Consider the following 13,627-nt stretch of genomic DNA (forward strand, 5'->3'; position numbering starts at 1 on the left):
CTGAAGTGCAGTGACCAGCAGTTAATGGGAGGACTATTGCTACAGTTAAGAATTTTTTAAATGCACAGGGTCCATTAACTGCAACTCCTATTACCAAACATTGCATACCAAAAGAGAGTGGTGCTCCAATGTATATGTAGCCAAATTGTGTGCTGCAGTGCTTACAACTGCTCATGGAAGGATTTATCAACCAACAACTGGCTAAACATATCACAGAAGCCAATGATAGTCCATCGAGAGCACATGTCATCCTGGTCCCAAGAAAGTCAATGGATGCCAGCAAGATTTTTTTTTATTTTTTTATTTTTTTGCATCTAAAGATATTTGATTGATTGAACTATCACCAATGCCAATCCAACACTAAAGATCACAGGGATGCCTGAAAATGTAACTGGATGAAAGTAATTCACTACAACAGATTTGTGTAGCAAGTACCACCATATGGAGGTAGGACATGAAGAGAGACCTAAAACACGTTCTTCAGTATTGTTGTGGTATTTTCAATATTGCCTGATACCATTCACGCTTAAAAATGTACCAGCCACATTTCAGACATTGCTAGAAGAGGTTTTGCATGGCTGAAACCTTGGTAGTGCATAGTGTATCTCAATAACATTATAGTATTTTTGGAGGATGGGGATGAACATGTGAAACAGATGGAAGAATTATACCACAGACTGAGAGCAGTACATCATAACTAATTATTGACAAATGTAATTTAGCCCAGACTCAGATCAAGTACCTGGGCTATGTCATCAGAGGGAAGGGCACATGATCTGATCCCCATTTAGTATCAACAGTTTCTGAATTTACAACTCTACAAACAGCAAAGTACTTACAGTTTTCTTCTGGGCCTTCTTCATTATTATTACCAAAAATTTGTAAAATGCACTGCACAAATTGGTCAATTGTTAAATCATTTGTTAAGGACAGGGATTAAACTTCAGTGGTTGACAAAGTATGAGTGTACCATTCAAGTGTTAAAGAAATCATTACCCAAAGACCCAGTACTGGTGTTTCCAGATTTTGACAAGGAGTTTATGCTTTCTTGCAATGCTAGCAATACTGCTCTCAGTTGTGTTTTGACTTAGGATATTGATGGGTAAGAGCATCCTGTGGCGTACACTTCTCAGCAGTTAAGCTGAGTGGAATGCAATTGCTTTATGACAGAGAAGGGAGTGTTAGCAGTGATCTATAGGATACATACTTTACATGTTACTTACACAGGCAGAAATTCAAAGTAGTGACAGATTATACTTCCCTAGAGTGGTTATTGGGCTTGAAGGATCCATCTAGCAGATTAAACATGTGAGCCCTTAAGCTGAGTGGGATGGACTACAGAGTTGTTCACAAATCTGGAAGAAAACATATGAACACAGACACTTTGAGCATGAAGTTGCAGTATTGCAAATGTTTGTAAAAAGTGTGAATGACTGGCAGACAGAACAGACAGCTGAGTGGACTATCAGTAATTTTGGTTGCACCCATATTTCACAACACACAAAAGTTTATAATAAAGCGCAATGAAATGTGGACCATGTGTAGTTGTTCCATTGTCACTAAGGAATCAAATGCTACAAGAACATGACTACGTTTTGTCAAGTCATGAGGTCTGAAGGGTGACAGATAGGAAAGTAGCTGAAAACTATAGGTGAAGTATGAAGAAAAATAATGGGGATCAGTACCTGTGGTATTGCATACCATGCACACAGTGGGTGGATCTCAGCCATAAAAAGAGATCTTGATATTTTGGGTCCATCAAACAAAGCTCCAGCTGGTAATAAATACATATTAACAAGCAGTGACCTTTATATGAAGTTACATCTATGACGGCAATTTCCAGTCAGCAAGCTGCTACAGTTGCTATGGAATAAGTGAATAACTGGATTTTTAAATTTGAGATGGCATAAACCTGAGTAACTGGCCAGAGTATTAGCTTATTATTTAATTTGGTGAAGCACCTATGCCTTATACTACATGTCTACAGATTACAGAGAAGTCCATTTCTTCCACAAGCAAATGGACATTTGGAAAATGTCCACTGAACAATATTGGGAAAAAAAAGACAGCTCCCTTTGATGTACTGAAGCTGCAATTAGGATCTGACATTGAGTCAGTAAACAAATTTGTAAAATGAATACATGAGGTGTTGACAGAGATCAATGAGCCAATACAAAATAACTGGAAAGGTGAAAATGTATGGGACAGCAAGCAAGTCAGATTCTACAATCCAGAGTTGTCTGAAGGGTGTTGGTTAGCAATTCATGCACACTAGAAGGTAAGACCAAGAAATTTTTAATGAAATATAATAGTTCATATCACATTATAAAGATGACTTGCCCAGTCAATGTTAAGATCTAGTTATCTACCCAAACTTTGATTGTACATATTAGTAGAGTAAACCCATTTGATGGTGTGATAGATGCTTTACTGCATATTCTGGTGACAGTACCATAGCAAAGCAATAAAGCAAAGAAGTTCAAGAAGGATGTGCTACCATACAAACTTAGGTCAAGCAACTAATTTACAGTGTATTTCTCCATGTTATGTTTTTCTTTGCTGTTTTGTAGTATTACCGGGTGATCAAAAAGTCAGTATAAATTTGAAAACTGAATAAATCACGGAATAATGTAGATAGAGAGGTACAAATTGACACACATGCTTGGAATGACATGGGGTTTTATTAGAACCAGAAGAATACAAAAGTTCAAAAAATGTCCGACAGATGGTGCTTCATCTGATCAGAATAGCAATAATTAGCATAACAAAGTAAGACAAAGCAAAGATGATGTTCTTTACAGGAAATACTCACTATGTCCACCATCATTCCTTAACAATAGCTATAGTCAAGGAATAATGTTGTGAACAGCACTGTAAAGCATGTCCGGAGTTATGGTGAGGCACTGGTGTCGGGTATTGTCTTTCAGCATCCCTAGAGATGTCAGGCGATCACGATACACTTGCGACTTCAGGTAACCCCAAAGCCAATAATCACATGGAATGAGGTCTGGGGACCTGGGAGGCCAAGCATGATGAAAGTGGTGGCTGAGCACACGATCAACACCAAACGATGTGCGCAAGAGATCTTTCACTTGTCTAGCAATATGGGGTGGAGCGCCATCCTGCATAAACATTGTATGTTCCAGCAGGTGTTTATCAGCCAGGCTGGGGATGATGTGATTCTGTAACATATCGGCATACCTCTCACCCATCACGGTAGCAGTTACAAAACCAGAATCATACATTTTCTCGAAGAAAAAAGGCCCAACAACAGTAGATGTGGTAAATCCAACCCATACCGTGAGTTTCTCATCGTGCAATGGAGTTTCCACGGCAGTTCTAGGATTTTTGGTAGCCCAAATTCTGCAGCTGTGGGCGTTGACAGAGCCTCGGAGCATGAAATGAGATTCGTTGGTCCATGACACGTTACTCAACCAATTGTCACCTCCAGTTCACTAAATTGCCGGGTAACAGTTCATGATGCTGATGGATTTTGTACAGGTAGCATTGGAGGGTACGCCTAAGTGGCAAAGAAACAGTAGTGTATGGAATGCCGGTGTGACGTGCGGCTGCACGAGCACTGACTTCCCCATGCATGGACGAATCCGCTACAGTCTCCATTTCTTCCAGAACTGTCTCAGCAGCACTACACCTTGTGCTCGGTTGACCATTATGGCGTCTATCGTTTAAACAACCCATGGCTTCAAACTTCGAAATCATTCTCACCACAGCTGCATTTGTCAACGGCCCTTTACCCATTCGAATCCCCTTCCTACGGCGATAGGATTGTAACGCTGAACTAACACATTCCCCATTCTGATAATACAGCTTCACTAAAAGCGCCTTTTCAGGTAACGTCAACATGCTGCGACTGCTGGCACATCTGATTCTCTCTCTCATTACAGCTCCTTTTATACATGATTGTCATGCGCAGTCACTGATGTTTTGCTGTCCAGCACCATCTGTCGGACATTTTGTGAACTTTGTTTGTTTTTGGTTCTAATAAAACCCCATGTCATTCCAAGCATGTGTGTCAATTTTTACCTCTCTATCTACATTATTCCATGGTTTATTACGTTTTCAAATTTATACTGACTGTTTGATCACCCGGTATATTTGTATTGTATTTTAGTGGTTAATAACATATTATAGTGAGCCACATGTTATTTTTGTTATGTGGACGCTCTTTTAGAAGAAGCAAGGGGAACAGATGTGCATTCCTTTCCACTAGGTGGTGCACCAGCAGGAGCACCACAAGGAATAGTTGTATTCATGGCACTAGTACACCTCATAGGAGAAGTTGGAAGTGCAGTCTTGAACCAATCACTCAGCTCTGGAGTGTCACTTTCCAAACAACCAGATGTATTGCTGACTAGTCATCACTGGACACTAGGACTAACTTGTGAGTTTTTGAAAGATTTGCAGACTACAAAGAGATATTAAGGGATTAACACAGGATGGGACAGAAAGAAGCTGTTGTCTCAGAGACTAGCAATGAGTACAAGGAGCTGCAGCTTTTATATGACAAATTAAGAGCACAGATGGTGAAAGTGATGGATTTAGTACTGCAGACAACTATACATAGAAAGAGGGGATGGATTAATGTAGGCATGACCTCATTAAAAACCTTATTTGGGACAGCAAACCAAGAAAATGTGCAAAAAATTAATACAACAAAAAATCAGGTGCAAGAGACAGTAGAAGGTGTGCAAATCATGGTAGAGTGTCATATCACTCAACTAACAAACTTGGAATGCAATGTACTGAGCAATACTAGAGTGATAGAGAAGGTAAGTAAATAACTCAAGGAAAGTATATGAAGTACAGTAGCAAGCAGGAAGCTGTACATCACACAGCACGTGGGCAGTTAATTTCAGGCTTGATATTCCTGCAATGATTTTTGAAAGGATTACATCAAACATAAATAGATTTTCTGAAAGTACTTAAGTAAGTAGTGAAATTGGCACAAAGCAATTTAGTGCTACTTTATAGCCTAGGCACCCTCGAGGTCACAACATATAAAGTCAGGTTACTCATGCTGATCTGACTTCCAGTAGTAAATTGAAGCTCTCATTATCAATGCTACACCATTAGTAAGTATCCTATGAAGTGGGAAACCATGAGTTATTTGGTGCAGCGTTGGACTGAAGAAGTATTAACAATTATGGAATGAGGCAATGCGCATACTCTCATGACAACACAGGATTTTCTGGAGTGTAAATTGGGATGGTGGTGGTTAGTGTTTAACGTCCTGTTGACAACGAGGTCATTAGAGATGGAGTGCAAGCTCGGGTTAGGGAAGGATTGGGAAGGAAATCGGCCGTGCCCTTTCAAAGGAACCATCCCGGCATTCGCCTGAAACGATTTAGGGAAATCACGGAAAACCTAAATCAGGATGGCCGGAGACGGGATTGAACCGTCGTCCTTCCGAATGCGAGTCCAGTGTGCTAACCACTGCGCCACCTCGCTCGGTGTGTAAATGGGGAGTATCGCTATTTGTCCAACTATGATGATAAAAATGGATACCTGTCATGTGAGGTACAGCTGTTCAGAGGTGAACATGATACCACACAGTGTCACAGAGAAGTGCAGGACCTAAACAGCATTTTCAGAAAATAGAAACCCACTCAATTTACTGAGTCTATTCACTAGAAAATGTAATAATCAACTGTTACAAGGATGGAAAATGGGGGCATGGTATCACTACTGGTATGACCATGATTGAACTGTCAACACAAATACTATATGGGCCAGACAAACTCTGAGTATACTGCCTACCCAGAATCTAACCTGTCTTAATGATACCTTGAATTCAGAAACCCTATACTCAAACAATGAGCTAATCATGAGATGTTACACAATAATTCTTCAATGTAAATTTTGTAAATATACACTATGAACATGAAGTTGGTCTAGGGAAACACCAACCCAAAATTCGGGCTAAAGTTTTTGAAAAATGGGGCATTGTTGCACAGAAACCCTCTTCCCAGGTGCAATAATAATTTTTGAAACTATTGGTCAACTCAGATGTTAAAAAAACCCAAGTCCAACTTATAACATGTGACAATCATTTCAAAAGTATGCAAAGAGTACCAATACTGCAAAAGCACAACCATCATCATAACTCATTGTCACACAGTGAGCAGAACCATAGAAAGGAGCACAAATGGTGAATATGAGAGCACCCATAATTTAGTTGTGCAAACTCTACAATTCAGAGTAATAATATGCAACATCCGAGCTCTGCTGATAGAAGGTATTCGAGTACTGATGAGAAATGCAGGGGCAGGGAAAACTGTCTGTCATAGAGACACCATAATGGGGACATGGCCACTGACACCTCAGGTTAAATGAGGGCAAATGGATGCTTAACCTGCTACAATGACAGAATATCTGGTTTTAAATAACCCTGTTCCAGACATCTCATCCTCAGTGTGTGCCATTCCATTTTGCATTGCCGATGGAATGACAGTCTTGCTAGTTGCAGATTAACTCTGTTGGCAAACCGTGATGTGCTGCTTGCCACCTGTTTGAAGACTTCAGCTATGAGACCGCAACCTGGACTTCATAGCATTACACTGCCACTATCAACAGATCACAGCTGCAAATGACAGAAGATGCAGACCTTCTGGGCCTTCCTCTGGTGAAACGCCAAATCAGCTCACTGATAGCTGCCATTTTCTGTTTGCTGGGAACCTGAGCATCCCAGGCTGTATGTGTACTATGTGTACTGCCTTCCTGGCTGTACACAGTGTTTGCTGAAGGAGTCCTGGGCTTCTGCCTTCATGACAACTTACATCTGGAAGATGCTGTGGGTACAGGTCTTAGTGCATTTCCAGCTTTGAGAGCATTGAATTCCATTGTATCCTGAGAGGCATCTCCAGTGGCTGCCTTACTAGCCACTCCTACAGCACCCCATGTTGCCTTGCTGTCAGGCAGTGTGTCTGACCTGCTGCAAGCTACATGAGCTGCTGAAGTTCTGTCTCTGAGCATTCCTTGCCAATGCCTGACTGATGAGCCCCACCTGTTCCCTGCACACTGGAGAAGACAGTACTCATTCTAGTAATCACATTAATAACATTTCATTACAGATAGCACTGTCTCACTGACGCATTCGAGTGTAAGACCTCAGTTCATGGCCTCCAACACTCGTAACACCACTGCCTCACCTGTGCAACCTCAGTGCCCACTTATGTCCTGGCCCAAGGGGTGACTGTTACAGAACTGTACATGTTTCATGAAATAATTCCTAAGCAATTCTTGATATAAGTGTAGATGATAAGGATGGAAATGGTGACATATTAAAGTGTAATGCAGTTTTAGAAATGCAGATGTCCTGATCAAACTGTTGATTGGATACATGTGGATTCATTGCAACAGAACTGAGATAATTAACATTTATAAATTTGTCTGGGTCTGTTCTGTAATGATTGTTTTGCCTTGCGTTGAAAATCCCATTTACTATGTATAACTGACAAGAGTGACAAATAGTAAATTTCTTAAATAGATAACTTTTCAAAACTATCAAATGTCCAAAACACCTTTTTAAATGGTGATTCCTATTTTTTGAACTTTTCCTCACACTTTCTGTTGCAATATCTCTAATGCTGTTGGTACTTGATTTGTTACAGCACTAAACATACAAGAAAGAAGTATAAACTTCATATGGAGCAGGTGAATGAAGTTTTTGAAATTTTTTTGACTTTTTTGCACTACATAATTAAAAAATTTACTCTATAATAGTTTAAAAAATGGAGTTCCAAAAGGATTCTAATTTGAAGATTTTGATTGGCAGCAAGCATCTTGAGAGGGAGCAATCTGCCCCCCTTGATGCAGCAATGATGAATGGATTTCTTTTGCTAAGGTTAATTAAGTGCTGGGCACTGACCTCTAAACTGCAGTTCAGCTTAATTACAGGTGAGGTTTGTATAAAATGTGGCTCTTGGCCAAATGAAGTATTGTGTGTAGAAAATATAGTATATATTTCTGCTGTTTGATGTTTAGAAGACTTCCACTCTAAACCCCTTACAGACTCTGAAATATTAAAACAGTATCAATTGAGAGACTGATTTTACTTCCTTTGACTTGTTTTTGAGCACTGACTGATCTTAATTTAACAGTGCTTCACAATACATTTAGCAGTTTGTGTTTTTATAGTGTATTTTTGTATAAATCTACATGGATTGTAACTGAGCTAGGTGGCACAGTGGTTAGCACACTAGGCTTGCATTTGGGGGGTATAACAGTTGAAACCCACCTCCAGCCATCTAATTTAGGTATTCTGTGATTTTCCTACATCGCTTCAGGCAAATGCCAGGATGGTTCCTTTAAAAGAGCATGGCCAACTTCCTTCCCCATCCTTCACTAATCTGATGGGACTGATGTCCTTGCTGTTTGGTCCACTCCCCTGAATCAACCAACAAACCATGGATTGTAGAACTACTATAGACACTAAATCAATGTTGGATGAAAATATTTTGACACAGTATCACTTCTGGAAAAGTAAATCTGAAATTTATTGATTGCTTTTAACCATCTTCTTGTGAAGCTACCCTGCCTGAATATTCTGACAGTGATGAGATAAAATATTACTTTAAACCATATGGTAGAATTATTTAAAAATTAGCAACTATATGTGAAGCTTTTGTTCTCTCTGATTACATTCTTCATAGTAGTATAGGCAAAATGATTCCATTGAACTGAATATTATCACTTATGTAGTGGAAGCAGCAGGATTGTCTTAAATGATTTTTCCTTCTTCTTTTTCTATGCTAAGTCGCCAGTGAGTTAAGAGGAATGAGAGATAATCACATTTTGTCACTTCCTTCAGATTAGCTTGGAGATGCAATGCACTGGGCAGCTTCACAATTTTCAGTATTACTACCACACATGAAGAGTAACTGCACATCATAGTATGGTGTAAGTGACACATGTTAATGTAAGTACTTTGATGAGAGAGGACAAGTGATTGCTTATTTTTCAAAGATCTTAAACCAAGCTCAAGTAAACTATTGCCAAATAGGGAAACAAAAACTTAAAACCAATATTCATCAAATCATTGACTATAAACAACTGCTAGCAATATCCATATTCTATGAGTTGATTGTGGAAAGAATGGTCTAGTGGTTATGGGAATAATTACTTGTCTTAGTGTCTATAATAATCTGCATTATAATATGGCAACTGCCAAAAGTACACAAGCTGACACTTTTCCCTGTATGGGCATGGGACCAGTTCCAGGTATTGATAAACAATATATTCAATATTCTAAACTTGACTGTGGTATTGTTTGCCACCTAATGTGAAGGCACACTTTTCTGTCCCCCATGGTTTTCTCCACTTTCACTAGAGTGCTCTACGGTGGTCATCTTTGGCAGACTAAATTAAAAAGTGTCACAAAACCAGGTAAGTCTGTGTATTTCACATGTTTATTTGCATATACAAGCTGACTTCTTTACACTTCTTTATGTGTGTGTGTTGTGGCTACCTGCTACCATGTGTTCACGTGTTATAGCACACAACATGTCACCTGGAAAAAACTGCATTACAAGCCATAAGCATCCTAAGATGAGAGTTATCTCTACCATGCACTTCTGTGCCACAGCACCTGCGTTTTACCTGAAAAACATGCTACAGTAACTTCTCCCAGCTCCTGATGCTTTCCATGCTGATTCCCAGCTGTCCACACAATGATCACAGTGATTAAATATTTCTTACGTATTCAAGCTATTATTTTATCAGAACTTAACTGCTTTGCACAGTGCTATGACACAGGCACACAAACTGTGCAGATGTCAAAGGTCAATCAGTACTGTGTGCCTATTACACAAACTGTATTGCAGGCTTCCCATAACACCCATGAAGAACTGATTGGTATAGGAATAACATGATATTTTGGGGCATGAATGACTCAGCACCACCTCATCATGACCTTTCTGATGGTGGAGTATGCACTTAATGGAGTCTGTTAAGATAAAGCAAGTGCAGTGTGATCTGACCCCTTTGTGAACATGGTAACTTGCTGTGGCAACATGTATGTGGCTATTAGAGATGAAGTCTGAATGTTGTTAGAGTAGTTTCAACTGACTGTGTATTGTTAATGTTCCAATAAAGGAACTGTTCAAATCCAGACATTCTTCAATGACCCATTTCTATGGTTTACTGTTCCCTTTTACCCTGCTTATCGATAATGCTACTGTATCTGTATGTTACACTCAGTGAGGAACAAATTTCCACAGTGTCACCATGTGTGTGAGATAAATTTACTTTGAAAATTTAGATTCTTGCATTTTCCATTTCTCTATTGTCTCTCACTGATTTTATTGAAAATTGTGCATGTAATGTGAAATACTGTTTATGTCCTTACAATGAGTGTCATAAAAAGTAAAATTGTTTTAAATTATAAATTGTAAACAACATTTGTGTATCTCTCAGTTATACCACTAATTTCAATGTATATGTACATGAAGAAAGGTAGAGTCTTATATCTTTTGGAAGTTTACAAGTGTCATGTATAAGATATTTTGTGATAAATCAAAGACTTTATTACACTTGTCAGATCTTCAAATTTTGAATGCTATGTCTCATTTAGTAAATCTCTTTTTCCTATTTCCAGCATAAATGCTTGCATAATTCCTGGAATATTTAAAATCCTTGCATCCTTTGGCCAATTTGTTCTGAGGAAGACATTAAAAACTTAGAATTATGATGTAAACATAGCAGTTATGAACTTAAATACTGTGGCATAACAGTGCACTCAGCACATATGATGACTGTCATGGTATGTTACATTTACTGTGTCCCTTCAGTAGCACTATACATTTTTGACATTTGTCATAGATATCTGCTATCTTCTTGTTTGTTACACATCTCCTGACTTAGCCATAAAAAGTCTGAGAGATAAATTTCGAAGAAGGCTTAGGGAACCAACAGGTTTTATTCCAGGTATTTTTCTTGTTATAACACAAAATCAGTTCCTTAGGTGTATATCACTTGAGTTTCTGAAGTGAGCTTTCAATATAATAGGTTCATAAATCACAAGAGAATCAATGAGCTTCTGAAATTAAGTTATTTCTCTACAATTCCAAAACACATTGAACCAGATGCACTGCAACCCTGCTGTGAATACTCTTACCAGTACAAGAATGAGTTAGTTGCTATTACCTTTGTCAGCATATGGAAATCAAACTTACTACATTTAATCTGTTGAAAGCTGCCACAAATGAGTGTGCTGGGTGTGCTACTGAGAGGTTCATATCTGACACAGCAAAAGTATTTCAACTACTATCTTCCCCATTCATAACTTCTCCCCTTCAGTTAATACAGGACCTATTCCCACTTGTTCAACCTGTCAGTGAGTGGTGTGTCAGTGATAATTCAAAGGGTCCTGTACAGGGTGACAGGGATCAGGGAGAACTCAGAGTACTATAGCAATCCCTCCAACCAACATGTTGAAAGTATAGTCTCCCACTGACACTGAAACTGAGCCAGCATGACACACATCTCCTGCTGAGATGTCTGCTATGTTCCATGTCAGGTGCAACCAAGTGCCAAAAGATAAGGACTCTATTCTTCATTAACAGTTATAACATAAGGTGGATAATGGTAGTCCTTAGTGAGTTTGTAGCAAGGGATGAGAAGGATTACCCTCTGAACTCAGGGTGTATGCCTAGCGACCTCATTCAAAATCATGAAGAGGCCCTTCCAGCACCCACTGAGGAAACACAGTGAACAAAGCTGCAGTTAGAGGTAAATATTGTAACAAATGCATTTCATTAGAGCTCCCTCATCATACTTGTATCATTACTGTGACTGAAAAAGAAAGGTTAAAAAGACCGGCCTTGGTCATGGAAATTAAAAGATTCTCACAATCTGCAGAATTATCTATAGAAATAACACGGATCACCTGTTTCTGCGTCAAGAGGGAGGCTCAAAACAGAGATTTTAAACATTATATGACAAGTTAGGCTCCAACTTTCAACATTTGTTCTTTAGGGTCTCCATCACTGGATCATGGATGCATTGCATATTGCAGGCTTCTTCCTAAGCAGGTGAATGTATGTGGGGTGCACTCAAGGGCATTTTAAATGTCAGTCAGCTCTCAATCTAGAGTAGTTAATGATGGTTGTAGGAGATCCTGGTTAGTGTATAACCCCAAAAGTTTCTACTGTAGATAAACTAGTAAAATAATGGTGATCAACTCTTGAAATGTTCATAACAAAGTGCTATAGTTCAAAGCTTTCCTAAAAAGTAGTGGAATTGATATATACTAGGTACAGGAAACTGCAAAAATCACAAAATTTCAAGCAGTAAGCTATCTGAGCTAAGTTTCTACATCTATATCCCACAAATTAAAATCATTTTGATCAACGGTTGAAGGATTCACAACAAAGTTCCATAGTTCCAAGCATTGCAGAACTATTGTGGCGTTGATATAAACTGGGTACAGGAACTTGCCAAAATCACAAGATTTCAAGCAGTGAGATATTTGGGGTAAATTTTTACATATATGTAATCCACCTTATTGATTGTGACAGAGGGTGCTTTGAGCACCACTGTCACTTCCCCCATTTGCTGTTTCATTCACTAATGGTTTGTGGAATGAATGACTGTTGATAAACCGCCAGGTAACCTGAATCTCTCTAATTTTATGTTACTGGTCTTTTCTAATCATGTACCAAGAAAGAAACAATATATTCATTGATATTTATACAAAAGATCCTTCAGAATTTTAACAGCAAACCACAATGTGATGCAGAATGACAGTCTTGCAGTGCCTACCATTGAAATTGACTGAACATATACACAGTGATTTCATAGTTATTAAATGAAGGTGTACTGAATTGCACAGCTCTTCTTTGAATCTTCTCTATGTGAGTTATCAATCCTGTCTGGTGATGAGGGTGAGAAATATTCAAATATTGGTCAAATAAAGGTTTTGAAAGGTACCTTCTTTATCAGTAGGGTGCACTTCCTGGTGATCCTCCCAATGACTCTGAGTCTGTCATCCACAGAACCTATGATTACTTTTACTTGTAGTCATCACATTTTAAATCAATCTGTACACATTCCTGGATATTGTATGGATGTGACTGCTTCCAGTGATTGTTCTGCAATCATGTAATTATACAATAATAGGTCTTTTTCTCTACTTATCTGTGACAGATAACATTTGTTTATTCTGAGGCTCAACTGCTAATCCCTGAACCAAATGTTGATCCTCTGGAGGTCCTCCTGCATTTTGTTACAAGTTTTTAGTCTCGCAGTTTCTCTGTGTACAACAGCATGATCCAGCAAAAGGTTTAACTGGATGGAAAAAGACAGGCTGAAGGGAAACTGAGATAGTGTATTCATTACAGAAGACAAGAAATTCAAATACATTGAAATATCAATTGAAGTTGCATTCAAGATTGCTTTCAATGGATTTAGTACAAAGGATGAGCATAAACTCATAACTTAGTCCTCCATCAATTACCAGATTCACCCCAAGATGTGACTGCAAACCTTAATCAGCTCACTAGTACATATGTTCCCCAGATATATGGTCATGATTGGAGGGGACACCAATGATCCAAAAATCAACTGGAATAGTAACACTTTTGTAAATAGTAATTGACCTCAACCAAGA

General features: G+C 38.8%; 1 protein-coding gene across 1 annotated transcript in view; it reads right to left on the reverse strand.

The window, feature by feature from the left end:
* LOC126470456 (calcium-dependent secretion activator-like) overlaps positions 1–13,627 on the reverse strand; it is a 1,485,604-nt gene that overhangs the window by 364,643 nt on the left and 1,107,334 nt on the right. The gene's annotated exons all lie outside the window — the stretch shown is intronic.

This window comes from Schistocerca serialis, chromosome 3, assembly GCF_023864345.2.
Source record: "Schistocerca serialis cubense isolate TAMUIC-IGC-003099 chromosome 3, iqSchSeri2.2, whole genome shotgun sequence".
Taxonomy (NCBI): Eukaryota; Metazoa; Arthropoda; class Insecta; order Orthoptera; family Acrididae; genus Schistocerca; species Schistocerca serialis.